Source organism: Bos grunniens, chromosome 9 (assembly GCF_055505025.1).
Source record: "Bos grunniens cultivar Pamir isolate PY7600 chromosome 9, Bosgru_T2T1.0, whole genome shotgun sequence".
Taxonomy (NCBI): domain Eukaryota; kingdom Metazoa; phylum Chordata; class Mammalia; order Artiodactyla; family Bovidae; genus Bos; species Bos grunniens.
In genome coordinates, this window is record NC_141173.1 from 21,373,007 (window position 1) to 21,398,943 (window position 25,937).

At 37.9% G+C, this 25,937-nt stretch overlaps 1 long non-coding RNA gene across 4 annotated transcripts in view; it reads left to right on the top strand.

Annotated features, from left to right (window-relative positions):
• LOC147365665 (uncharacterized) overlaps nt 1-25,937 on the top strand; it is a 319,969-nt gene that overhangs the window by 269,940 nt on the left and 24,092 nt on the right. For 2 of the 4 annotated variants that reach the window (XR_015132295.1, XR_015132296.1), the window contains one exon: nt 24,063-24,140. This is a non-coding gene — a long non-coding RNA (uncharacterized LOC147365665). Of the gene's footprint in view, nt 1-5,004; nt 5,154-11,216; nt 11,360-24,062; nt 24,141-25,937 lie in introns of those variants that run through there. The other 2 variants (XR_015132298.1, XR_015132294.1) reach the window with 2 other exon arrangements.

The following is a 25,937-nucleotide window of genomic DNA, read 5'->3' on the forward strand; positions in this document are numbered from 1 at the left end:
ATGATCATTTTTTTCCTTTCCTTTAAATTCTGGCAATTTAAATATATTGTTCAATATGTATTGCTCAATTAAATATATTGTATCAGTTCTACCGATATGAAATTGGGAAGATCTCAGGTTTTACCAGATGTTCAAGGAAATGTCAAACGACTTAAGATGTGTGCTAATTGAAGGAAGTTATAAAGCAGGGAGATTGAATGTAAAACCCCACCTCCTGGAGGTGATTTCTTTCCTCTCTCCTTCCCAATTGGCTAATGGTGGATTCTCAAACTATTTCAGTCTTAAATTTAGTGGAGTAAGTGTTTCTCTCTGAGACATCAGTGTATTACAAACTAGGATATTTAAGGTGAACACTTTTTTATTGTGTTTATACTAAAAATTAATGCTTGAAAATGATCAAATGAGATAAATTTAACACAAATTTTCAATACATTTATTTCCTGAAATATTTCTTTCTGAAAAAATATTTAATTATCAAGATCAAATTAACATAGATAATTGTCAGAAAATCCTAAAATTTACTTATTTTCCTAGCAGAAAATGTTAAACATAATTTAATTTTGAACAATATGAATTATTAAATTCTGTAAATGGAAAAGCATCTTAGTATTTTTGATCCATTTTAATTTAAAATAAGTATAATTAGAAGTTTTGTTTTCACACAAAGTAGAAAGTATATCGGAGAAGGCAATGGCACCCCACTCCAGTACTCTTGCCTGGAAAATCCCATGGACGGAGGAGCCTGGTGGGCTGCAGTCCATGGGATCGCGAAGAGTCGGACACAACTGAGCGACTTCCCTTTCACTTATCACTTTCATGCATTGGAGAAGGAAATGGCAACCCACTCCAGTGTTCTTGCCTAGAGAATCCCAGGGACGGGGGAGCCTGGTGGGCTTCTGTCTAAGGGGTCGCACAGAGTCGGACACGACTGAAGCGACTTAGCAGCAGCAGGAAGTATATGGATTAGTCTTTTTTCATGATTCCTTGCTTTGGTCAGGCTCAAAAGGTAATGGATATTAAAGCTCTTTTCTATAAGTTGAAAATATTTAGAAATACTAAGTATTTATGTAAGAATGTTTACTAATATGTTTAGGTAAAGCATGAATATCTGTAGATACCAACCAATGTCCAAAGATTTTTGCTCTTTAATTCATTAAAATGTTAATTCAGCATGCTGCAGGTCTTTTCAACAACTTGATCTGCCTGCTTAATCTAACGATTCTTATCTCTAACATAAACAACTGGCTTAGAAAATTGACGTTAAAAAGTCCCATCAGGGCCTTCGCAAAAGCTGGATGGCTCAGAACCTGAGCTCTGTTTCCTTTCTGTATTACCAAACACCCAGTCATTACATTGAAAAAGATCACCAGGAAGCATATGTTATCCTTCTCACACATAGATGGCGCTACTGACCTACCATCACAGAGTTCTCCATCGCTGGCTGTGGACAAACATCAATCTGTCTATGTCTGGTCCCCAGATAGTTTCTATTTCTGGAGGGCTAACTGGGGTTAAGGGTGGGCTGAGGTTCTTAACAAGGAGCTGTTATTATTGTGTGTAACTAACTGTGCTAATATTTAGAAACCATAACTCACTGCTTGACTAGACTTCTCATGTTCCAGTGATTAATCTGTTGACATTTTAAGTGAAAACAAAGGAGCTTGATTTGGATACTTTTTCTTTAGTTAATTGTTTTCTAGATGCTGAGTACTTTATTGCATCTTCTTTGCATCCGTTTTCTCAATTTGAATAAGAGAAGGAACCAACATTTATCCACCATCTAGTGTATGCCAGTCAATGGACTATTTATAAATATTTAATCCCTTCATCTTATGGGTAATGACTTCTTATCTTTATTTCAAACATAAAGATGAAGGTCAGAGATACTTTATGGCCTGAGATCTCCACAATGGTGGTGGTGTTCAAGACTAGTTTTAAATATCCTTAAAAAAAATAATTGGAATATAATTGCTTTGCAATGTTTTGTTAGTTTCTGCTATACAACGAAGTGAGTCAGCTAAAATATGCATGTATCATCTCCCTCTTGGACCATTCTCCCACCCCTACCAGTCTGTGCCTATCCTCCCATCTACCTCGGTCCCTACAGAGCACTGAGCTGAGCTCCCTGTACTATACAGCACAGGGAGATATATATATATCTATATATATAGCTATACTATATACATAGTATAGCTCTGTCTCTCTCTCTCTCTCTCTATATATATATATATATACTATTATATATACTCTATATATAATATATACTCTGTATATATTATATATACACTATATATAGCTATATATAGCTATATATAGCTATCTATTTCACTAATGGCAGTACATGTATGTCAACCTCGATTTCCCAATTCATCCCACTCCCTGCTGTCACCCCATGTCCGCGTGACTGCTGTCTACATCTTCATCTCTGTTTCCACCCTGCAAATAAGTTCATCTGTGCCATTTTTTAAGATTCCATGTGTATACCTTAATATACAATATTTGTTTTGCTTACTTACTTCATTCTGTGTGACAGACTATAGGTCCATCTACATCTCTACAAATGACTCAATTTCATTCCTTTTTATGCCTGAGTAGTATTCCATTGCGGAGAAGGAAATGGCAACCCACTCCAGTGTTCTTGCCTGGAAAATCCCAGTGACGAGGAGCCTGGTGGGCTGCCGTCTATGGGTCGCACAGAGTCAGACATGACTGAAGCGACTTAGCAGCAGCAGCAGCAGTATTCTGTTGTCTATATGTACCACATCCTCTTTATTTGCTCATCTAACCTATCCTAGAAATAATAATATTTTAATACAGACTTTATAACACTGGCTTATTGTTGCCATGGGGAAAGGTAAATAACTTTTGGAAAGATAAAGTGCATCACAAGCTCTTTTAAAGAGTTTCAGTGAGCCAAATCACAAAATTAACCAATGATCTTTTTTCTTCTGTACAAAGTATACTGACTTATGTAAGTAAGGATTTAGAATATATATGATATACCCCAGTTGTTTATATTATCTGGTTCAAACTCATCAACTAGAATTATGATTTTTAAAATTATGCATAGACATTCAAAATTTTATATAGATTTTAAGAAGCTGAATACTAAGTTCATGGTAATCATAGGATATATACACACATATATATATATATATATATATATATATATGGTGATTTAGTCACTAAGTCGTGTCCAACTCTTGTGACCCCATGAACTGTAGCCTGCCAGGCTCCTCTGTCCATGGGATTCTCCAGGCAAGAATCCTGGAGTGGGTTGCCATTTCCTTCTCATATATATAAATTTCTTTTCTAATGAGAAAAGACAGTTTATATAAAAATTGGCTATTTTTGATGATTTGGCAAGATGCTGTACTATGTCATTTATATTAATTGCTTCTAAAAATTGTTAGGACCGCTGTCTTCAGAGACAGGAGGAAAAAATTTGCTACCAATTGTTTCAAAACCTAATAATATCTAGAAATGCCTAGTAAGGTTCTCTCTCATATACCCAGTCTAACATCTGATAAACATGATGTCTCTAAAACCATGTTTGTAAGATTTAATACAACATAAGGCCTTATCTTTTTCCTGTGTAAATTTTCTAAATAAGAAAGACACACTTTGACTGTATTCTGTACTTTGACTATACTGTGCCTGAGTGTGTGCTCAGTTGCTTCAGTTGTGTCTGATTCTTTGCGACCCTATGGACTGTAGCTCACCAGGCTCCTCTGTTAATGGAATTCTCCAGACAAGAATACTAGAGTGGGTTACCATGCCCTCCTCCAGGGGATCTTGCTGACCAGAGATCAGACCTGCATCTCCTGCATTGCAAGGTGGATTTTTTACCCACTTAGTGACTTGGGAAGCCCACTACTGTTCCTGAGCCTCTATAATTTAGTTAGAATATAAGACCTCATTTAAGCTGCTTGCCACAATCATCTGGTAAAGAAATCTCAGGACAGAATCAATTGTGACCCTTAGGAAGATTACATACCCAACATAGACAGCAACACAGGAGCAGCATCAGAGGCCAGTGATTCTGTGCAGGGAGTCATGAAGACTTTGGGGCCGAGAAAAATTTGAATGTGGGATATCCTTCGAGAGGTAAAGGACAAACAGGAAATGATCACCATGAGTCAGAAGTTTAAAGTGAATCAAAGAGATTTAACATTTATTTAAGCAGACATAGGGCTGGCAATTGGTAGATGGCTCTAGAACAAGAATTTGATTGCAATCTTGATGCTAGAAATGGAAAGGAAGATAAAATGCAGGGCTTAAGACATGGAGGGAGGGTGGTGTAGGAATGGAATGTCCTGCTAATGGGAGAACTGGCTCTTAGGATACTTGGTAATTGGATCAAATATTGGAAAAGAATCTTAGAATTCAAATTACATAGCAGGGGGATTCTTTTACCAGTCTGTGCGTTGGGGGCAGTAGATTCCACACACTATCCATTTTGTACTATACTTGACTAGATTACTGTTGTATATACCCTTCTACACCGATTCTTACAAATTTTGCTTTCAAAGGCAGTTTTAATTTATATTTATTTTCCTCTCCTACTTTAGCAGTTGTTCCCTCATTTTGGATATTCTTTTTTTTTTTTTTTTTAATTTTTTATTCCTTTATTTCTCATGTGTTCCCCATCCTGAACCAAGCATTCAGAAATACAAACATAATCTTTCTGTATGATCAAAAAAGCAAAAAATTAATTTCATCGCAAGTGTGCTTCCAGATTCCACCACATTTCAGGGTTTACTTTAGGAGGATCAACAAGCAAACAACAATAACAAAAAACACAACCTTCCAAGACTTTGTTTACACTTCCAGTCTCAACTTCTCAACTTCTCATTCACTTTCCAGTGGTCTGGTTTCCATCTCCATTCCCCTCTGAAATTGTTGTTTCATGACTTCCATGTTACCAAATCAAAAGATACATCTATGTCCTTATTTCCCTGTATTCACTTTGTATTGAAATATTTTTTTTTTCTTGAATTCCAGAACGCCATATTCTCTTGGTTATCCACGTAAGGGATAATTTAACTTTGGAATAAGAAAAGAGAGCACCAGATATCTTTTTAATGCCATGCTGGAAACTCATGGGATCGTCTGATTGTATGGAGACCTGCCTTTGATCTATTTTACAACTGGTAATTAGAGATAACTGAAAGCAAGGGAAACAATACTTGTCCACAGACCTGAAAATAAATTTTTTTCTGGTGGTGGGAAATAATTTTTACCCTCTCCTCTTTCTCCTGATAAACTCAGTTTAGGGCCCATTTGTAAGATGAAAATTTAGAAAATTTCTGAAGAAAATTTATATCTTATGTTTTAAAATTAAGCCAAACCATCATTAAGATTCAGTTCAGTTCAGTTGCTCAGTCACGTCCGACTCTTTGCGACCCCATGAATTGCAGCACGCCAGGCCTCCCTGTCTATCACCAACTCCCGGAGTTCACTCAGACTCACGTCCATCGAGTCAGTGATGCCATCCAGCCAGCTCATCCTCTGTCGTCCCCTTCTCCTCCTGCCCCCAATCCCTCCCAGCATCAGAGTCTTTTGCAATGAGTCAACTCTTTGCATGAGGTGGCCAAAGTATTGGAGTTTCAGCTTTAGCATCATTCCTTCCAAAGAAATCCCAGGGCTGATCTCCTTCAGAATGCACTGGTTGGATCTCCTTGCAGTCCAAGGGACTCGCAAGAGTCTTCTCCAACACCACAGTTCAAAAACATCAATTCTTCAGTGCTCAGCCTTCTTCACAGTCCAACTCTCACATCCATACATGACCACAGGAAAGAACCATAGCCTTGAGTAGACATTGGTTAGTAGCAAATTTTGAAAAAGAGAGTTTAGAGCAGATACCTGTTATTGTTAAGTTTTTCTGTTAAACAGAATGGTCCAGATATATATTGTCCAGTGTGCTCACAGTAAATATTTGCAATTTTGACAGAGTCATGCAGTTTTCTCTAAATTTTTGTCAAGAGAGATCATGTTCGCTCACTGGGAAATTTTCTTTTTTCCAATTTTATGCTCTGGGAAAGAGATCTGTTATGGATGGAGTGTTTGTGTCTCTTCAAAATTTATATTTTGAAAAATTTAATTCCCAAAGGGATGACAGGAGCTGGGGCCTTTGGTAGGTAATTAGGTCCTGAGAGTGGAGCCCTCACGAAGGGAATTAGTGCTCTCATGAAAAGGGACAGGAGAGAACTTGCTTCGTTTGTCTCTCTGTCTCTCTCTGCCATGTGAGGATACAATGAGAAGCCAGTCGTTTGCAAACCAGGAAGAGTACTCTCAACCAGACCCTAGACCAGTGCCTTGATCTTGAATTTCCCATTCTCCAGAGCTGTGAGAAATAAATATTGCTGTTTAAGACCTACAGGCATAGAAAACAAACTTATGGTTACCGAAGGGGAAAGATGAGGGTGGGGAGGAATAAATTAGAATTTGGGAGGAACATATATACACACTGCTGCTGCTGCTGCTGCTGCTAAGTCACTTCAGTCGTGTCCAACTCTGTATGACCTCATGGACTGCAGCCTACCAGGATCCTCCGTTCATGGGATTTGCCAGGCAAGAGTCCTGGAGTGGGGTGCCATTGCCTTCTCCTATATACACACTGCTCTATATAAATATGGGCTTCCCTGGTGGCTCAGTGGTGAAGAATCCACCTGCAGTGCAGCAGACACAGGGTTGATCTCTGAGTCAGGAAGACCGCCTGGAGCTGGGCATGCCAGCTCACTCCAGCATTCTTGCTAGGACAATCCCATGGATAGAGGAACCTGGCGAGAACTGAAGCAACTGAGCACAGCACAGCACATCTATAAAACAGATAAACAACAGGGACCTGCTGTATAGTCCAGGGAACTACACTCAATATTTTGTAATAACCTATATTACAAACGAATCTGAAAAATAGAATATATATATATATGCATTATTTATATGTAGATTCTTTCCCCATATAATTTATAACAAAATATAGGATATTATATATATATTCAGTGATATATAAATCACTGGATCACTTTTCTCTGTATCCAAAGCTAATACAGCATTGTAAATCAACTATACTTCAATAAAAGAAAACTTAAAGTTGTTGTTAAAGCCATCTTTGGTACCCTGGGCTTCCCAGATGGCTCAGACAGTAAAGAATCTGCCTGTAACGCAGGAGACCCGGGTTTGATCTGTGGGTCAGGAAGATTCCTTGGAGAAGGGAATGGCTATTCACTCCAGTGTTCTTGCCTGGAGAATCCCATGGACAGAGAAGCCTGGTGGGCTACAATTCATGGAGTTGCAGAGTCAAACACAACTGAGTGACTAACACTACTTTACTTCTCACTTTATAGCAGCCTGACTAGGACAATAACTTGGCAAAGTTATCCTATAATTATAGAACTTGCTGATAGCATCTCATTGTGCCAAAATCTATTGTCTATGTTCAGGTACCAAGTTTTAGAAATGCAACTATTTATTCAATCCTACAGCAACTTATACCCAGAAGTAGCCTTGAAGTAGCTTGGTTCTCTTAATCATTGGTCATGTATTCATTTTGAAATTATCTGGAGTTTTTCCCAACTTGTAAATCTTTATCTGTTCCTGCATCAACCTCTTTATGGACTATTATCTTGCCTAACCTGTGAAGAGTGCCTTTTATCGTCTCACGATAAGTGGATTTGCTCATCTTTCAGATTGTCAGGCCACGTAGACCATGATGCAGTAGAGACTTCAGATCAACAGGAGCCAGTGAACACACTATAAGGAGATTTGAATAATTGGGCAGCCACAAAACAGTGAAAAATGATTATTCCAGGGAAATAGTCTAGTCGAATTGTTAAGCTTGACTTTATTGTAATAAAGTCATTTGAAAGGTAATTGTGATTCCAGGTGCTCACATTGATATATCTTTTAGGAATTCTGCCATTTAAAATTTTGCTTTAAAATTTTATAGTCTTTTCAAATTAGGTTATGTAACTATCCTAATTTACTTTTAGATTGAATTGTTAAGGTGGATAATTTTATTTTGATTCAAACGTGCCCAGAAAGCATATTTTTGGTGTGAAATGTCAAAGTATGTTTTTCTTTCTTACATGAAAATAGCTTGCAGATTTGGTTGACATTTGATACAAAGTGATTTCTATAGTTTGAAGCACAAGTGAACTTCAATTTTAACCTTGTAATGATTATACATGTTTATGGAAAATGAGTTGAAATGTAGAACTGCAATCATTGTCTGCCTTTTCCAGGCTTTGCCAGGCCTAAATGCCTTTTTATTTAGAGAATTTTCCATGCCTTTAGGTTACTAAGAATCAAAATAGTGTAAACTGGTACATTTTTATTTAGTTGACTCTGTAGCCAAGAAGGCAGTGACTAGGAGCTTTATTCACAATACCATATTTTGCAGGAGCTTTGCCTATGGCTCCTGGAACACAATGATGGCATATCAGGAAAAGGGGAATAAACCATTCTGAAAAATGGCCTGGCTTAGGGCTGATGTTCAAAAAGGGAGGTCAGCAAGCAAAGTTACAGCATAAAAGACATTGCCCGGTTAGTGGGTACCTAGCAGCAAACGATACCCTTATAATTAGGCTGGTGGTACTCTCTTGGGTCCAAAGGGGACTCAAACAGTTTTAAATACACCTCAGCCAATATCCAATAGGACTAGGACAGGACCTAACTCCCAAAGCAGAGAGAGCGGGCTAGGCTTTTAGGATTCTGGCCAAACTGGCTAGGGTTCAGTACGCTGGTAACCAGAGGTATTTGGAACACAAACTAGGAAGAGTGGCAAAACCCAAATATAAAGAATTTGTACAGATGGATGAAACACAAACAAATGTTGGGTTTTAGGGATTCAGTTATGGGGATTTCAGCTAGCCTCTAGACCCTGCTGATTACCTGGGAGATGGTCTCTCAGTGTGATTCTCATTGGCTTGATGACTAAGGAGTCTGGAGTCTGTCTTGAGGATCCTTAGTTATTAGTGATGAATAAACAGAAATGGAATCACATGAGGAGTATGTTGCTGTCTTTCAGTTGCCAAGTCATATCTAACTCTTAGTGACCCCATGGGCTGCAGCACTCTAGACTTCCCTGTTTCTCACCATCTCCAGGAGTTTACCCAAGTTCATGTCCATTGAATCAGTGATTCCATCCACCCATCTCATCCTCTGTTGCCCTTTTCTCCTTCTGCTTTTAATCTTTTCCAGCATCAGAGTCTTTTCCAATGAGCGAGGTTTTCTCATCAGGTGGCCAAGTATTGGAGCTTCAGCTTCATTGTCAGTCCTTCCAAAGAGTGTTCAGGGTATGAAGAATCTAGAACAAATATTTTCAGCTCAGTCAACAGACTGGTTTCACAGTTTTCTTTCTCATTCATTGATCTAAAAGAATTAATCTTTTAGGAGTTTATGAAAATAATCTAAAGTACATGGTATCTTCTTCTTCTAAAAGAATGAATCTTTTGATTTAGGAGTTTATGGAAATAGTCTAAAGTACATGGTATCTTCTTCTTCTACAGGATCTTGAACCTTTACAAGCTAAATTCTGAAACTTTGTCATCTGATGTACTGAGACGTATGCAGTAGAGTTTGCTTGATATTATGAAAATTTTTAAAGATGGGGTTCAAGGCCAAAGTAATTTCAAGTAAAATTTTTGAAATTAAATTTTTTTATTGATGTGAACCATTTTTAAAGTTTTTATTGAATTTGTTACAATGTTGCTTCTGTTTTATATTTTTGTTTTTTTGGCCACAACGTATGTGTGATCTTAGCTCCCCAACCAGAGATCAAACCAGCACCCCCTGGATTGGAAGGCAAAGTCTTAACCACTGGACCACCAGAGAAGTCCTTGGAATTTTTAATTAGAATATAAAGTACCACCAGGAAACTACACATTATCAGTGTACAACTCATCAGTGTTGACAAACCAAACATGCCTAGATCAAGGAAGAGACTCTTACAAGCACCCAGAGGTCTCTTTAGTTCCCCCTTCTCTCTAGATAATAAATAAGGTGTCTGTATTTCTCTACTTTATGTGAAATGAATCACATAATATATATTCTTTCATGTCTGGTTTGTTTGGCTCAGTGTTATGCTTGTGAGATTCCTCAATATTGCTCTTAGTCATGGATCATTTATTAACGTTATCATGGCTATACCATATTCCATTGTGTAAGCATATCACAATTCCTTTTAACACTTCAGTTGGTGAACACTTGGGTAGTGTATTCTGTTGGTGCTGTTATGTAGAATGTTGCTGTGAATATTCTAGTAATGACTTTCAGTTAACATATGTACACATTTCCGTGGATACTATAGAGTGGAATTGGCAGGTCATGTATCAGTAAAACATTTTAATGTTTTATGTTTGTAATTTTATCAATTAGCCAATCCTAAAGATTTTCTGTCATAAGTATGTATCACACATGTATCCCTTCCTAGCTGTTCCTGATCTACTATTCTATTGGCCTACTTTTGACCAAAGTTTTAATACATAGACACTTAATTATGCACTTCTTTCCTCTGTTATACACTTATGATTTCCCACATACTAACTCTGAAGTATAAGTACTATAATTTTATGAAGAGATAAAGAATACAGCAGCCTTTTTGTAGTTTAAAAGTTCATAAATCAGTCTGTTTAGTTTTTAGATTTTCTGTTCCAATGATAGAGAAGAAATATTGACATAATATAAGGTGTTCTCCTTTTTAAAAGATGACCATGCTAAAATCTGACATTTCAGAACAAGTAAATGCATAGGTATTTATCCATATTAAAACGCTGTCTTGCTTTACAAAGGTGGCTCAGATGGTAAAGCGTCTGCCTGCAATGTGGGAGACCCGGGTTCGATTGGGCAGATCCCCGAAGAAGGAAATGGCAACCCACTCCAGTATTTTTGCCTGGAAAATTCCATGGACTGAGGAGCCTGGCAGGCTACAGTCCATGGGGTTGCAAAGAGTCTGATATGGCTGAGCGACTTTACTTCACTTTCACTTGTTTTACAAAAGTATCAACACCAATCTTTTAAAACTTTTTTTTTTTTTTTTTAAAACAAACTTTAGTTTTAGGACAGTTTTAGATTTATAGAAGAATTGCGAGGATAGCACAGAGAGTTCCCATATATTCTCCATACTCCTTCTCTTATTAATATTTATGAGTACTGTACTCTTATCGTAATTAATGAGCTGATATTGACACTTCATTATTAATTAATGTCTATAGTTTATTCTTTGGCCACCTGATGTGAAGAACTGACTCCTTGGAAAAGACCCTGATGCTGGGAAAGATTGAAGGCAGGAGGAGAAGGGGATGACAGAGGATGAGATGGTTGGATGGCATTACCCACTCAATGGACATGAGTTTGGGTAAGCTCTGGGAGTTGGTGATGGACAGGGAAGCCTGGCATGCTGCAGTCCATGGGGTCGCAAAGAGTCGGATATGACTGAGCAACTGAACTGAAATGATAGTTTATTTAGATTCTCATAGATTTTTTTTCTCTTTCCTTTTTTTTAATTTTATTTTTTAACTTTACAATATTGTATTGGTTTTGCCATATATCAAAATGAATCCGCCACAGATATACATGTGTTCCCCATCCTGAACCCTCCTCCCACTTCTCTCCCCATACCATCCCTCTGGGTCGTCCCAGTGCACCAGCCCCAACCATCCAGTATCGTGCATCTAACCTGGACTGGCGACTCGTTTCATATATGATATTATACATGTTTCAATGCTATTCTCCCAAATCATCCCACCCTCTCCCTCTCCCACAGAGTCCAAAAGACTGTTCTATACATCTGTGTCTCTTTTGCTGTCTCGTATACAGAGTTATCGTTACCATCTTTCTAAATTCCATATATATACGTTAGTATACTGTATTGGTGTTTTTCTTTCTGGCTTACTTCACTCTGTATAATAGGCTCCAGTGTCATCCACCTCATTAGAACTGATTCAAATGAGAATCTATTTAGATTCTCATAGGTTTTATGTAACCTCCCCCCCACCCCCGTCTATCCAGGGTACTACTGATATGTTCCATTTAGTCATCATGTCTTCTTAGGCTCCTCTTAGATGTTATAGTTTCTAAGATTTTCATGACCTTAAGAATTTTGAGGAGTAATGATCAGGTATTGTGTAGAATGTACCCCAACTGGGATTTTTCTAATGTTTTCTTTTTTTTTTTTTGTCATCAATGTATCAACTCACTTTATTTATTTATTTATTTAATTTTATTTTATTTTTAAACTTTACAAATTAAATTAGTTTTGCCAAATATCAAAATGAATCCGCCACAGGTATACATGTGTTCCCCATCCTGAACCCTCCCTCCTCCCTCCCCATACCATCCCTCTGGGTCGTCCCAGTGAACTAGCCCCAAGCATTCAGTATCGTGCATCGAACCTGGACTGGCAACTCGTTTCATATATGATATTATACATGTTTCAATGCCATTCTCCCAAATCTCCCCACCCTCTCCCTCTCCCACAGAGTCCATAAGACTGATCTATACATCAGTGTCTCTTTTGCTGTCTCGTACACAGGGTTATTGTTACCATCTTTCTAAATTCCATACATATGCGTTAGTATACTGTATTGGTGTTTTTCTTTCTGGCTTACTTCACTCTATATAATAGGCTCCAGTTTCATCCACGTCATTAGAACTGATTCAAATGTATTCTTTTTAATGGCTGAGTAATACTCCATTGTGTATATGTACCACAGCTTTCTTATCCATTCATCTGCTGATGGACATCTAGGTTGCTTCCATGTCCTGGCTATTATAAACAGTGCTGCGATGAACATTGGGGTACACGTGTCTCTTTCCCTTCTGGTTTCCTCAGTGTGTATGCCCAGCAGTGGGATTGCTGGATCATAAGGCAGTTCTATTTCCAGTTTTTTAAGGAATCTCCACACTGTTCTCCATAGTGGCTGTACAAATTGTGGCATAAAAACATATAAGATAAAATTATGTTAACTGCTTTTTCCCAGTTTGGACACATTTATCATGTCATATAGCTTCTAATCTCTCTCTCTTTTTTCTTTTTTTGGTGAGAACATATAAGATCTACTCTTTTAATAAATTTCAAGTGTACCACACAGCACTGTAAAGTATAATTATCAAGCTGTAATTAGGTCATCAGAACTTATCCATCTTATAGATGAAACTCTGTACCTCTTGACCAATATCCCTATTTCTTACCCCTTCCAATGCCTGGCAACCACTATGTGATACCCTGGTTCTATGAGTTTAACTTCTTTAGATTCCATATACGTGTGCTCATACAGTATTTGTCTTTCTATGACTGGCTTAGCATAATGTCCTCCAGATTCATCTATGTCATCACAGATTGCAAGCTTTTCTTCTTTCTATGGCTGAGTAAGGGCTTCCCTGGTGGTTCAGTGGTAAAGAATCTGTCTGCTAATAGAGGAAATGTGGGTTTTATCTCTGGGTTGGGAAGATTCCTTAGAAAAGGAAGTGGGAACCCACTCCAGTGTTCTTGCCTGGAAAACTCCATTGATAGATGAGCCAGACTGGCTACAGTCCATGGTGTGGCAAAAGAGTTGGATATGACTTAGCAATTAAACCACAATATTCCAATTGTATACATATATACATATGCACAGGGCTTCCCCAGTGCCTCAGCAGTGAAGAATCTGCCTGCAGTGCAGCAGATGTGGGTTCAATCCCTGGATTGGGAATATCTTCTGGAGGTGGGCACAGCAGCCTACTCCAGTGTTCTTGCCTGGAAAATCCCATGGAAGAGGAGCCTGGTAGGCTACAGTCCATAGGATTGCAAAGAGTAGGACACAACTGAAGCGACTGAGCATGCACGTGTGCATACACACACACAGACACACACACACATATAACTGTGTATTGTTCTTATTTATTCACTAAGTCATATCCAACTCATGTGACCCCTGTGAACTGTAGCCTGCCAGACTCCTCTGTCCATGGATTTCTCAGGCAAGCACACTGGAGTGGATTGCCATTTCCTTCTCCAGGGGATCTTCCCAACCCAGGGATCAAACCCAGGGATCACATCTACATCTCCTGCATTGGCAGTCAGATTCTTTACCACCGAGCCACCAGGGAGGCCCCATATATATATGTGTATATATGTAAGCTATTATGAATAATGCTGCAATGGACATATGAATGCAGCTGTCCTCAAGATAATGATTTCATTTCTTTTGGGTATATACCTAAAAGTTGGATTTCTAAATCATATAATAGTTCTATTTTTTTGAGGAATTTTCGTACTGATTTCCATACTGGCTGTACCGATCTACATCCCCGCTGACAATGCAAAGATTTCCTTTTTCTTCACAACTTTATCAAAATTTGTGATCTCATCTTTTTTTTTTTACTAACCATCCTTACTGTGTGAAATACTGTTTCATTGTGGTTTTTATTTGCATTTCTCCAATCATTAATGACACTGAGCACCTTTTCATATACTTGTTGACCATTTATATGTCTTCTTTGGAAAATTGTTCTGTTCTGGTCCTTGGCCCATTTTAGAATGGGGTCATTTAGGTTTTGGCTATTTACATTTATGAATACCTTGTACATTTTGGATACTAACCACTTATCAGATATATCGATTGTCTCATGTCATAAGTTGCCTTTTACTTTCATTAATTGTTTCCTCTGTTGTAAGAAGCTTTTAAATTTGAGTAGTCCTACCACAACCAAAGTTTTATGGTTTCAGGTCTTACACTAAGTCTTTAATCCATTTTGAGTAAGTTTTTGTGTATGGTGTAAGAAAGGGTCCAATTTCATTCTTTCGCATAGTGTTTTCCCAAGACTGTTTATTAAAGAGGCAATCCTTTCTCCATTGTGTATTCTCCACACTCTAGTCAAATATTAGTTAACCATACACGTGTGGGTTTATTTTGGGGCTCTCTACTCTGTTCTTCTGGTCTGTGTGTCTGTTTTTAGGCCAGTGCAAGAAGGCAATGGCACCGCACTCCAGTACTCTTGCCTGGAAAATCCCATGGATGGAGGAGCCTGGAAGGCTGCAGTCCATGGGGTCGCGAAGAGTCAGACGCGAATGAGCGACTTCCCTTTCATTTTTCACTTTCATGCATTGGAGAAGGAAATGGCAACCCACTCCAGTGTTCTTGCCTGGAGAATCCCAGGGACGGGGGAGCCTGGTGGGCTACTGTTTATGGGGTCACACAGAGTCGGACACGACTGAAGTGACTTAGTAGCAGCAATACAGTTTTTATTAATATAACTTTGTAATACAGATCAAAATCAAGAATGTGATACCTCCAGCTTTGTTCTCCTTTCTCAAGATTACTTTGGCTATTAAGGAATTTTGTGGATCCACATGAATTTATAGGTTTTTTTTTTAATGTTCTGAAAAATGACATTAGAATTTTGATAGAGATTGCATTGAAAATGTTGATCACATTGGTAGTATGAATATTTAAGAATGCTAATTCTTCAAATTAATGAAAATAGCATATATTGTCATTTATTTATGTCTTCCTCAGTTTCTTACATCAATGTTTTATCGTTTTTAGTCTATGGATTTTTCACTTCCTTGGTTAAATTTACTCATAAGTAACTTATTCCTTTCTGATGCTATTGTAAATGGGATTTTTTCCCTAAATTTGTTTTTGGATAGTTTGCTACTAGTGTATAGAAATGCAACTGATTTTGTACATTGATTTTGTATTCTGCCATTGAATTTGTTTATTAGTTCTAACAGTTTTTTTAAAATGGTGTATTTAGGGTTTTCTATAAGTAAAATCTTGTCATCTGCAACACAGCAAGACAACACAGAGACAATTTTACTTTATCCTTTCCTACTTGGATATCTTTTCTTTTTCCTTTTCTTGCATGGTTTTCTGGACAGGATTTCTATTAGTATGTTGAATAAGTGTACTGAGATTAAGCATCCCTGTTTTGTTTCTGATCTTGGAGGTAAAACTTTGAGCTATTCACCACTGAGTATGATGTTAGCTGTGGACTTGTAGTACACAGACTTCATTATGTTGAGGTATATTTCTTTTATCCCTCCTTTACTTATGTGTTGAGCCTTTTTTTTTTAATTAAGGGATATTCAATTTTGTCAATTGCTATTTCTAAATCTATTGAGATAATTCTGTGGTTTTATCCATCATTCTTTTAATACATTGTTTCATGATGATTTGTGTATTTTGAACCATCCTTAAATCTAACTTGATGATGGTGTATGTTTATTTTAATGTGCTATTCAATTAAGTTTGCTACTATTTCTTTCTGACTGTGGTTTTCTTTTCTGATTGTGTTTTTGTCTGACTTTAGAGTAGGGCTGATGCTGATCTCACAAATAAATTTGGAAGTGCTTCCTTCTCTTCAATCTTTTGAGACTTTGAGAAGAGTTGGCATAATTCTCCTTTAAATAGTTGGTAAAATTTAAAATTTACACATGACACCATCTGGTTCTGGGATTTTCTTTGTTGAGGTTATTTTTTTACTACTTCAGTCTCCTTACTTGTTACTGGTCTGTTCAGATCTTCTATTTCTTCATTATTTAGTCTTGATAGGTTTAATGTTTCTAGAAAATTATCCATTTATTATCCATTTATTCAATAAATTATCCATTTATTCAATATTATCCAATGTGCCAATATATAATTGATAGCAGTTTCTTATGAGCCTTTGTGTTTCTGTAGTATTGGGTGTGTCTTATCTTTCATTTATAAAATGTTTTTTTAGCCTCTTCTCTTTTTTCCTTGGTTGATCTACCTAAAGTTATGTCAATTTTGTTTATGTTTTCAAAAATATCAACTCAGTTTTGTTCATCTTTCCTGTTATCTCTCTACATTTTATTTTATTTATTTTTGCTCAAGCCTTTAGCACTTTCTCTGCTGATTTTGGGCTTAGTTTGTTGCTTTTTTTTCAAATTCTATAAAGTGTAAAGTTAGATGGTTTATTTGGGGAACTTAATGTAGGCAATTATCACTACAAACTTTCTTTTTGGAATTGCTTTGCTGTATCCCACAAGTTTTGGTATGTTATTTTTCATTGTTGTTTATTGCAAGATATGTTCTTTTCTTTTCCATTTCTTCTTTGACCCATTGGTTATTTAGTAATGTGTTGTTTAATATCCTCAGATTTGTGAATTTTCCAGTTTATCTTCTATTACTAATTTCTAATTTCATACCTCTGTGGCCAGAAAATATGTTTGATATGGTTTTAATTTTCTTAAATTTAAGACTTGTTTGTTAAGACTTGTTTTGTGACCCAAGATGTGATTTATCATGGATATTTTTTTCTGTGTGCACTTAAAAACAATGTGTATTCTGCTACTGTTGAATGGAATGTCTGTATATGTCTTTTAGGTTTTTTCAGTTTATAGTCTTGTTAAAGTCCATCGTTGCCTTATTGATTTTCTCTATGGATGATCTATCTATTGTTGAAAGTGGGGTATTGAAGTACCCTCCCATTATAGTATTGTTGCCCATTCCTCCCTTCAGTTCTGTGAATGTTTGTTTTAAATATTTAGATGCTCCAATGTTGGGTTATGTATATATTTATAATGGTTATATTCTGTTGTTGAATTGATTTTTTTATAATTATACAGTAACAGTCTCTCTGATTTTGAGAGAAAGTGTTTTATCTGATATAAGTTTAGCCATCCCCACTGTCTTTCATTTGCTAATTACATGGAATATCACTTTATATCCCTTCACTTTCAACCTATGTATGTCCTTAAATCTAAAGTGAGTCTTTTGGAGATAGCACAGCACTGGGTTTTGTTTTTTTAATCTACTCATTCATTCTATGCTTTTTGATTGGAAAACTTAATTCATTTACATTTGAACTAATTATTTTAGTGAAGGAGTTTTCTCATTTTGCTAATTTTTTCTTTCTGTTTTGTAGTTCTTTTATCTCTTTTTTCTATCTTGTTTACTTACTTTGTGATTTGTTATTTTTTTTGTAGTAATCTATTTTGATTCCTTACTCTTTTATCTTTCTGTACCTACTAGATACTTCACTTTTTTATGGTTGTCATAAGTTTACCTGAGCTTCTCTGGTGGCTTAGAGGGTAAAGCGTCCGCCTGCAATGCGGGAGACCCGGGTTCAATCCCTGTGCTGGGACGATCTCCTGGAGAAGGAAATGGCAACCCACTCCAGTATTCTTGCCTGGAGAATCCCACGGATGGAGGAGCATGCTAGGCTACAGTCCATGGGTCGCAAAGAGTCAGAAACGACTGAGCAACTTCACTTTCTTTAAGTTTACCTAAAACAATTCATAAGTCTATTGTGAGATGATAGCAACTTAACTTCAATTGCTTGCAGAACTCTACACTTTTATTCCTTTCCCCACATTTTATGCCATTGATGTTCTATTCTACATCTTCTTATATTGTTTATCCATTAACATATCACTGTAGCTATAGTAATTTACAAGCTTTTATCTTTTAATTTTTATACTAGTGTTAAAAGCGATTTATGTACCACAATCATAGTATTAGAGTGTTCTGTGTTTGACTATATATTTATCTTTACTAGTGAGTTTTATACTTTCATATTTTTTATTTTCTTAATGTCTTTCCATTGCAATTTGAAAAACTTTTTAAAATTTTTATGAGGCATGTCTAGTGATGATAGACACCCTGTTTTTGTTTCTTGAGTATAGCTCTACTGGGTATAGTATTATTTTCTTCCTTTGAGCACTTTGGCTATATCATGTCACTTCCTCCTGGATTGCAAGCTTTATTCTGAGAAGTACACTGATAACTTTGTATGTGATAAAGCTCTTTTCTCTTCCTGCTTTCAAAATTTTCTATTGGAATTTTAGGAATTAAGTTATAATGTTTCTAAGGGTAATCTTCTTTGCATTGATCTTGTGTTGGGTCCTTTGAGCTTCATGTATCTTAATGCCTATATCCTTCCCATGACTGGGGAAGTTTTTAGTCACTATTTTTTCTATTCTTGGACTCCCATAATGCTTGATGCAGTCCCTTAGGTCTGATTTTTTTTCTTCACTCTTTCTTATTTTGTTTTCTTTTTGTTCTCCCAGCTGACTAATTTCAAATGACTTGTCTTTGAATGGAAACAGTGAGTGACTTTATTTTCTGGGGTTTCAAAATCACTGCAGATGGTGATTGCAGCCATGAAATCAAAAGGTGCTTGCTCGTTGGAAGAAAAGCTATGACCAACCTAGACAGCACATTAAAAGCAGAGACATTACTTTGCCAACAAAGGTCTGTCTAGTGAAAGCTATGGTTTTTTCAGTAGTCATATATGGATGTGAGAGCTGGACTATAAAGAAAGCTGAGTGCAGAAGAATTGATGCTTTTGAACTGTGGTGTTGGAGAGGACTCTTGAGAGTTCCTTGGACTGCAAGATCAAATCAGTCAATCCTAAAGGAAATCAGTCCTGAATATTCATTGGAAGGACTGATGCTGAAGCTGAAACTATAATACTTTGGCCACTTGATGCGAAAAACTGACTCATTGGAAAAGACCCTGATACTGGAAAGGTTTGAAGGTGGGAGGAGAAGGGGATGACAGAGAATGAGATGGTTGGATGGCATCACCGACTTGATGGACATGAGTTGGAGTAAGCTCTGGGAGTTGGTGATGGACAGGGAAGCCTGGCATGCTGCAGTCCATGGGGTCACAAAAAAGTCGGATACTGAACTGAATTGTCTTTGAATCAGCTGATCATTTCTTCTACTTGATTGAGGCTTCTATTGAACTCTCTATATGAATTTTTCAGTCTTGTATTACATTCTTCACTTCCAGGATTCGTGCTTGGTTCTTTGCTACGTTTTTTATTTTTATTTTTTATTAAACTTCTTCTTTTGCCCTTGCAGTTTTCCTGGTGTCATTTAGCTGTCTATCTGTGTTCTCTTTCATCTTGTTGAGATTCTATAAGCTTATCATTTTAGATTCTTTTTTAGGTAATACATCAGTCTCCATTTCTTTGGGGTTGGTTACTGGAGCTTTATCAGTTTCTTTTGTTGGTGCCATGTTTACATACATCAGTCTCCATTTCTTTGGGGTTGGTTACTGGAGCTTTATCAGTTTCTTTTGTTGGTGCCATGTTTACCTGATTCTTTGTGTTCCATGTAGCTTTGTACTGATGTCTGGGCTTAAAGAAGTAAACACCTATTCCAGTTTTTACAGATTGATTTCAGCACGTACATATCTTCTATTGGATATCTGGGATTATGATATTTTCTTCAGGATCACAGTTGGAGCTGGGTCACATGGCTACTACTGGGCCCAAAGTGAAGTCAGTGGATGAGTCTGCTACCAGGGTGCAAATGAGGATGGCTCTTTTGGGGTCCCTGGGATGGCTCTTCATAGATCACTGGCAGGTCTCAGAGTAGGCAGGATTGACCTTTGACTATAGTTGAGAGGGGTGAGAACCAAGTCACAGGGTTGCTTCATGGTCTATGACTTGGGTAAAGGTTTGCAGCCTATCTCTAGGGGCGTAGAGAGGTGTGCCTTCTACTAAGTTTTTGGTTGGGCATGACTTGCCCAGGAATATGGCCAAGTGAGGCTGGGACTGGGTCACAGGGCTGCTTCAGGATCTACAGTTGGCGTGATGTTGGCAGCTCTACCTCCATAGGCATAGTCAGGCATGACTCCCAGCAGGTCCCTGTGTGGTTAAGACTGGCCCTAAATTTAGCTGTGAGGGGTTGGAGTTTGTTTACAGGACCACTTGAAGATCCACAGTTGGACCATGGTCTGTGGGCTTGGTGAGTCCTGGAAGGGAATGAGTGTTTCTGCTGCATGTCTGAGAGAGGCTGGAACTGAGTTAGATGGACATTTCAGAATCTGTAGAACTGAAGTTGAAATGCTTACCTTGGGACATTGATGGGAAAGACTAGTGGCTAAGAGGACTTGGAGCAGGTTTACAGGACCCTTACAGTCCACAGCCAGAACCAAGACCAATGGACCTGTTGCCCAAAGCAGGCATGACTTCTAAGTTTCTTGGCAGATGGTGCTGGTGGCAGTTTGGTGGCCAAAAGAGGCTGTAGTCAATCCACATGGGGACAGGGTTGATTCTAGGACTGTATCTGAGATCAGTGTCAACAAACTTGCTACCTGGGCATAGGCCTACTTTTTGAAACAGCCCTTCTTTGTCTTGGGTTCCATCAGTGCTTCAGACTCTCCTACCTGAATTCCAGAACTCCCCCAAAGGCACTTTTGTCCATGGGTGGTTGTCAAATTATTGTTTCTGAGGGGAAGTATGAGCAGGGGACCTCGTATTTTCCCATCTTGCTGGTGTCCTCTCCCATTTAAACTGTATTTGAGTATATAGTTCAGTAATTAGCTATATTCACATTATTGTGTAACAAATGATTGGAACTTTTTGCAAAACTGAAATAGCATAACTATTGAAGAAAAACTTCCCATTTCCATCATCCTGAGATTCCTTTAACTATTAAGTACTCCAATAGACTGAAAATACTATTCTAATTTAATATGAGACAGCAAATAATATATATTGAAAGCCAACAATGTGCCAGGCATTTTCTCAGCTATTTTCAGATGTGTTTTCTTCTTTAGTTCTTATAAAAGTAGAGTGGAGCTGTACTTACTGTCCCTGTTTTTCAAATTTGGGAAACTTGGCTTTGTTGAGTAAACTGTTAAAGGTTTTCCATAGCAACTGATGAAGCCAATATTGATATTAAACTACACTTGTGGGAATGCAAAGTCTATGCTCTTTCTTGCCTAATATTTTACCTGCAGCCTCCTAAGATTCTGCTTATTATCATAACGTGACAAATGGGTAAATATCTCCTTAGAGGAAAGTTTTATATGTATACATACACACACATATAAATGAAGTTATATCTCTAAATGAATGGAAGGATTAAAATCTTTTAGGAATTGAAGAGAGGAACTGCATATTTAAATACATATTTTACTAATTTGGTAAACACTATAGAGGTTGTATTTTAAGTATTCAGTATTTTGGAGCTGGAAAACCCTCTGCCTAGGGGTCTGCCGCGCTCTGGACCATTTCACATTCCGTTCCTGTGACTGACTGATGTGCATGACTATGACAAATGCTTGGCAGCCTTGCTGGGCGGGGCCTGTGAGTGTGAAGACTCAGACTGTCATTAAACTGGGGCCTGGTGCCAAGGACTGAGTGCATGCTGGAGACACAACTCCAAGCTCCACCACCCTATTGGCCAAGGCACAAGTGCAAACTGTGCTTGTGAATTTATTATAAATTATTTTTAATGGAACATTTTAAATCAGACAAAGAAAATGCTTTCCCTCTGGAATGGAATCCCACCCTATTGCAATCTGTGTCTAACTTGATAAATAAAGGGACAGGCTACTGAGGGAGATTACAAATGCTATCTCTCAAAGGGTTTTCAAAAGAGAATAACCATCTGTCCATGATAAACACAAGGTAGAGTTGTGTCTATGAATCTGCAAAGGCCACTGTGCTGTAAGAGAAAGATTTCACTAATAGGAAGGAGACCTAGGCTTTGGTCCTCAGATTTCCAGTAACCCTCCTTGTGACCTTAGGCAACTAGCTTGAATTCTGTCACCATGTCACAAAATCTCCAGAGAGTGGGTCCTCACCTTTAGATCTTCTGGCACCAAGGTATACCATCCTGGGTATCCAAAAATCCACTCTAACTAAATTACGATGTTTTTTTTTAACAGTGCTGTGAAAGTCGCTCAGTCATATCTGACTTTTTGTGACCCCAAGGACTATTCAGTCCATGGAATTCTCCAGGCCAGAATACTGGAGTGGGTAGCCATTCCCTTCTCCAGGGGATCTTCCCAACCCAGGGATCGAACTCAGGTCTCCCGCATTGCAGTTGGACTCTTTACCAGCTGAGCCACAAGGGAACCCCAAGAATACTGGTGTGGGTAGCCTATCTCTTCTCCAGTGGGTCTTCCTGACCCAGGAATTGAACCGGGGTCTCCTGCATTACAGGCAGATTCTTTACCAATGAGGTTGGAGTAAAATGTGTTCAGTGGAAAGCTAGAGCCATGGGAGTCAACTACCTATTTGACAGTGTTATGTAATAAGTTGAGTGAGTAAGTAGAAAAAAATTAAGCTTTTTCTGCCTGTATCCACAAATCTGTTCTCCATGTCTACATCTCCATTGCTGCCCTGAGGACAGGGTCATCAGTGCCATCTTGTGACCCCAGGGATGGAGGGGAAGGACAAGGTGGGACAAATTGAGAGAGTAGCATTGAAACATATATATTACCACATGTAAAATTAGACAGCCAGTGGGGATTTGCTGTATGATGCAGGGAGTTCAAATATGGTGCTCTGTGACAACCTAGAGGGGTGGGTTGGGCTGGGAGGTGAAAAGCAGGTCCAAGAAGAAGGGGGCATACATTTACCTATGACTGACTCATGTCGATATATGGCAAAAACCAGTACAATATTGTAAAGTAATTACCCTCCAATTAACAATACACTTAAAAAAATTTTTTTTAATTAAGCTTTTTTTTAATGCTGGGATTTCTGAGACTTTAATGTGCTAAAGAGCAGAGTGATTTCTCAGGAGTTAGCTAGCGTTAAATGTTTCCCAAGCATACTTGACCATGCAATCCACTTATTCAATTTATCATAGTGTATCATGAAAGATTTTATGATAATCACAGATTGCAAGCACAGTAGTATAGCATCCAACTTTGAAAATTCACTGTATCTGTGCTTTATAAATGATGCTGCTTATTTTAATCTATCTAGGGAAGTATGAACATTTATTTGCTCATTAATTCATTCAATGGGGATCATAGCACTTTTTATGTGCTAGGATGGTGCTAAGTGTTGTGAATATGTCAATGAATAAATATATTAACAATAAAAAAATCTGCCCCCTCATGAAGCTTTATATATTATTGCCAGGGATAGACAATAAACAAATAATAACATATAAATATGTGCTATGGAGAAAAGTAAAGATAGAATTCTGGATTAAATTTAGAGGTTTGTTATAAATAAGTTTCTAATATTAGAATTTAGTGGCCGTGAAACTGTGATTTCTGAAGCTAGATAATAAAAGACCACACTGCTTTATTTGATTCTTTTGGAACAGTCACTCTCTGGTTGCTTTCTCATAGGATGTTTCCTCTGGGAACCCCAACTCTGGATATTCCAAGTCACAAGAAGAGGTCACATGTAGGTGCTCTGATTAACAGGTACAGTTGTCTCAGTCTTTGAATCATTTCAGCCCAAGTATCCAACATGTCAGTGAAAATGCCCCCATATAACTTCAGGGCTCAGGTATGCAAGGTACTCCCTGCCATTTGGAACTTCCTAATGGATGCCCCAGAAAAAGTAAATGAGCCATTCCTACTGTGCTCTGCCGGTTCCTGACTTACAGAATCCTTGAGCATGACATGATTTTTGTTCTGCCATGTTGTTGTTGTTCAGTCGCTCAGTCGTGTCCGATTCTTTGTGACCCCATGGACTGCAGCACACCAGACCTCCCTGTCCTTCACCATCTCCTGGAGCTTGCTCAGACTCATGTCCATGGAGTGATGCCATCCAAACATCTCGTCCTCTGTTGTCCCCTTTTCTCCTGACTTCAGTCTTTCCCAGCATCAGGATCTTTTCTAATGAGTCATTTCTTCGCATCAGGTGTCCAAAGTATTGGAGCTTCAGCTTCTGCATCAGTCCTTCCAACAGATATTCAGGATTTATTTCCTTTAGGATTGACTGGTTTGATCTCCTTGCAGCCCAAGGGACTCTCAAGAGTCTTCTCCAACACCACAGTTCAAAAGCATAATTCCTTTGGTGCTCAGTCTTCTTCATGGTCCAACTCTCACATCCATACATGACTACTGGGAAAACCATATCTTTGACTAGATGGACCTTTCTGGGGAAAGTAATGTCTCTGCTTTTTAATATGCTGTCTAGGTTTGTCATAGCTTTTCTTCCAGTGAGCGAGCATCTCTTAATTTCATGTCTGCAGTCAGCATCTGCAGTGATTTTGGAGCCTAAGAAAACAAAGTCCCTGACTGTTTCCATTGTTTCTATGCCATGAAGAGTGGTTTATTTAAGAGCAGTAAAATTTGTAACAAGGGTCATATCTCTATTCCCTAAGGTCACATCTGGGAAAATGGCCATGATTTGCTTCAAAAGGCACTTCTGTGTCATTTGTTGCCCAGTTTAGGTGGCAATTATGAGGTTAGATGTCATCTAAGAAAAGCTCAGTTGTTTTATGCCATGGTGAGGGTAACTGAAAAGTTATGCCTTGCTTTTGTGTCAACTATCAATGACTTGGGGACCCAAAACTTAAAAGTAAATCTACCTTTAAGGGCTTCTTAACAACAAGCACCAAGAGACACTGATATAGGTTGGTGCAAAGGTAACTGTGGTTTTGCATTGTTGAACTTTGCCATTTGATACTGGAATACATTCTTAAATAAATGGGGTTATGTTATACATAATTTTAATGTACATTCATGTTTTTTGCTAATGACCTTATTACTTGCTATTTATTTTAGGCTAGGGAAATGATGTTAAACAAAAGGCAAATTCAAGTGATTTTCTTATTTGAGTTCAAAATGGGTCATAAAGCAATGGAGACAACTCAGCAACAGCACACTGGGCCCAGGAACTGCTAATGAATGTACAGTGCGGTGGTGGTTCAAGAAGTTTTGTAAAGGAGATGAGAGCCTTGAAGATGAAAAGTGTAGTGGGCAGCCATTGGAAGTTGACAGTGACCAATTGAGAGGATTATCAAATCTGATCCTCTTATAACTCCATGGGAAGTTGCCAAAGAACTCAACTCTAACTGTTCTATAGTCATTAGGCATTTGAAGCACATCGGAAAGGTGAAAAAACTTGATAAGTGGGTGCTTCATGGAGCTGACCAAAAATCCAAATTTTTGTCATTTTGTAGTGTCGTCTTCTCTTACTCGATGCAACAACAATGAACAATTTCTCAGTTGGATTGTGACTTTGACAAAAAGTGGATTTTATGCAACTGG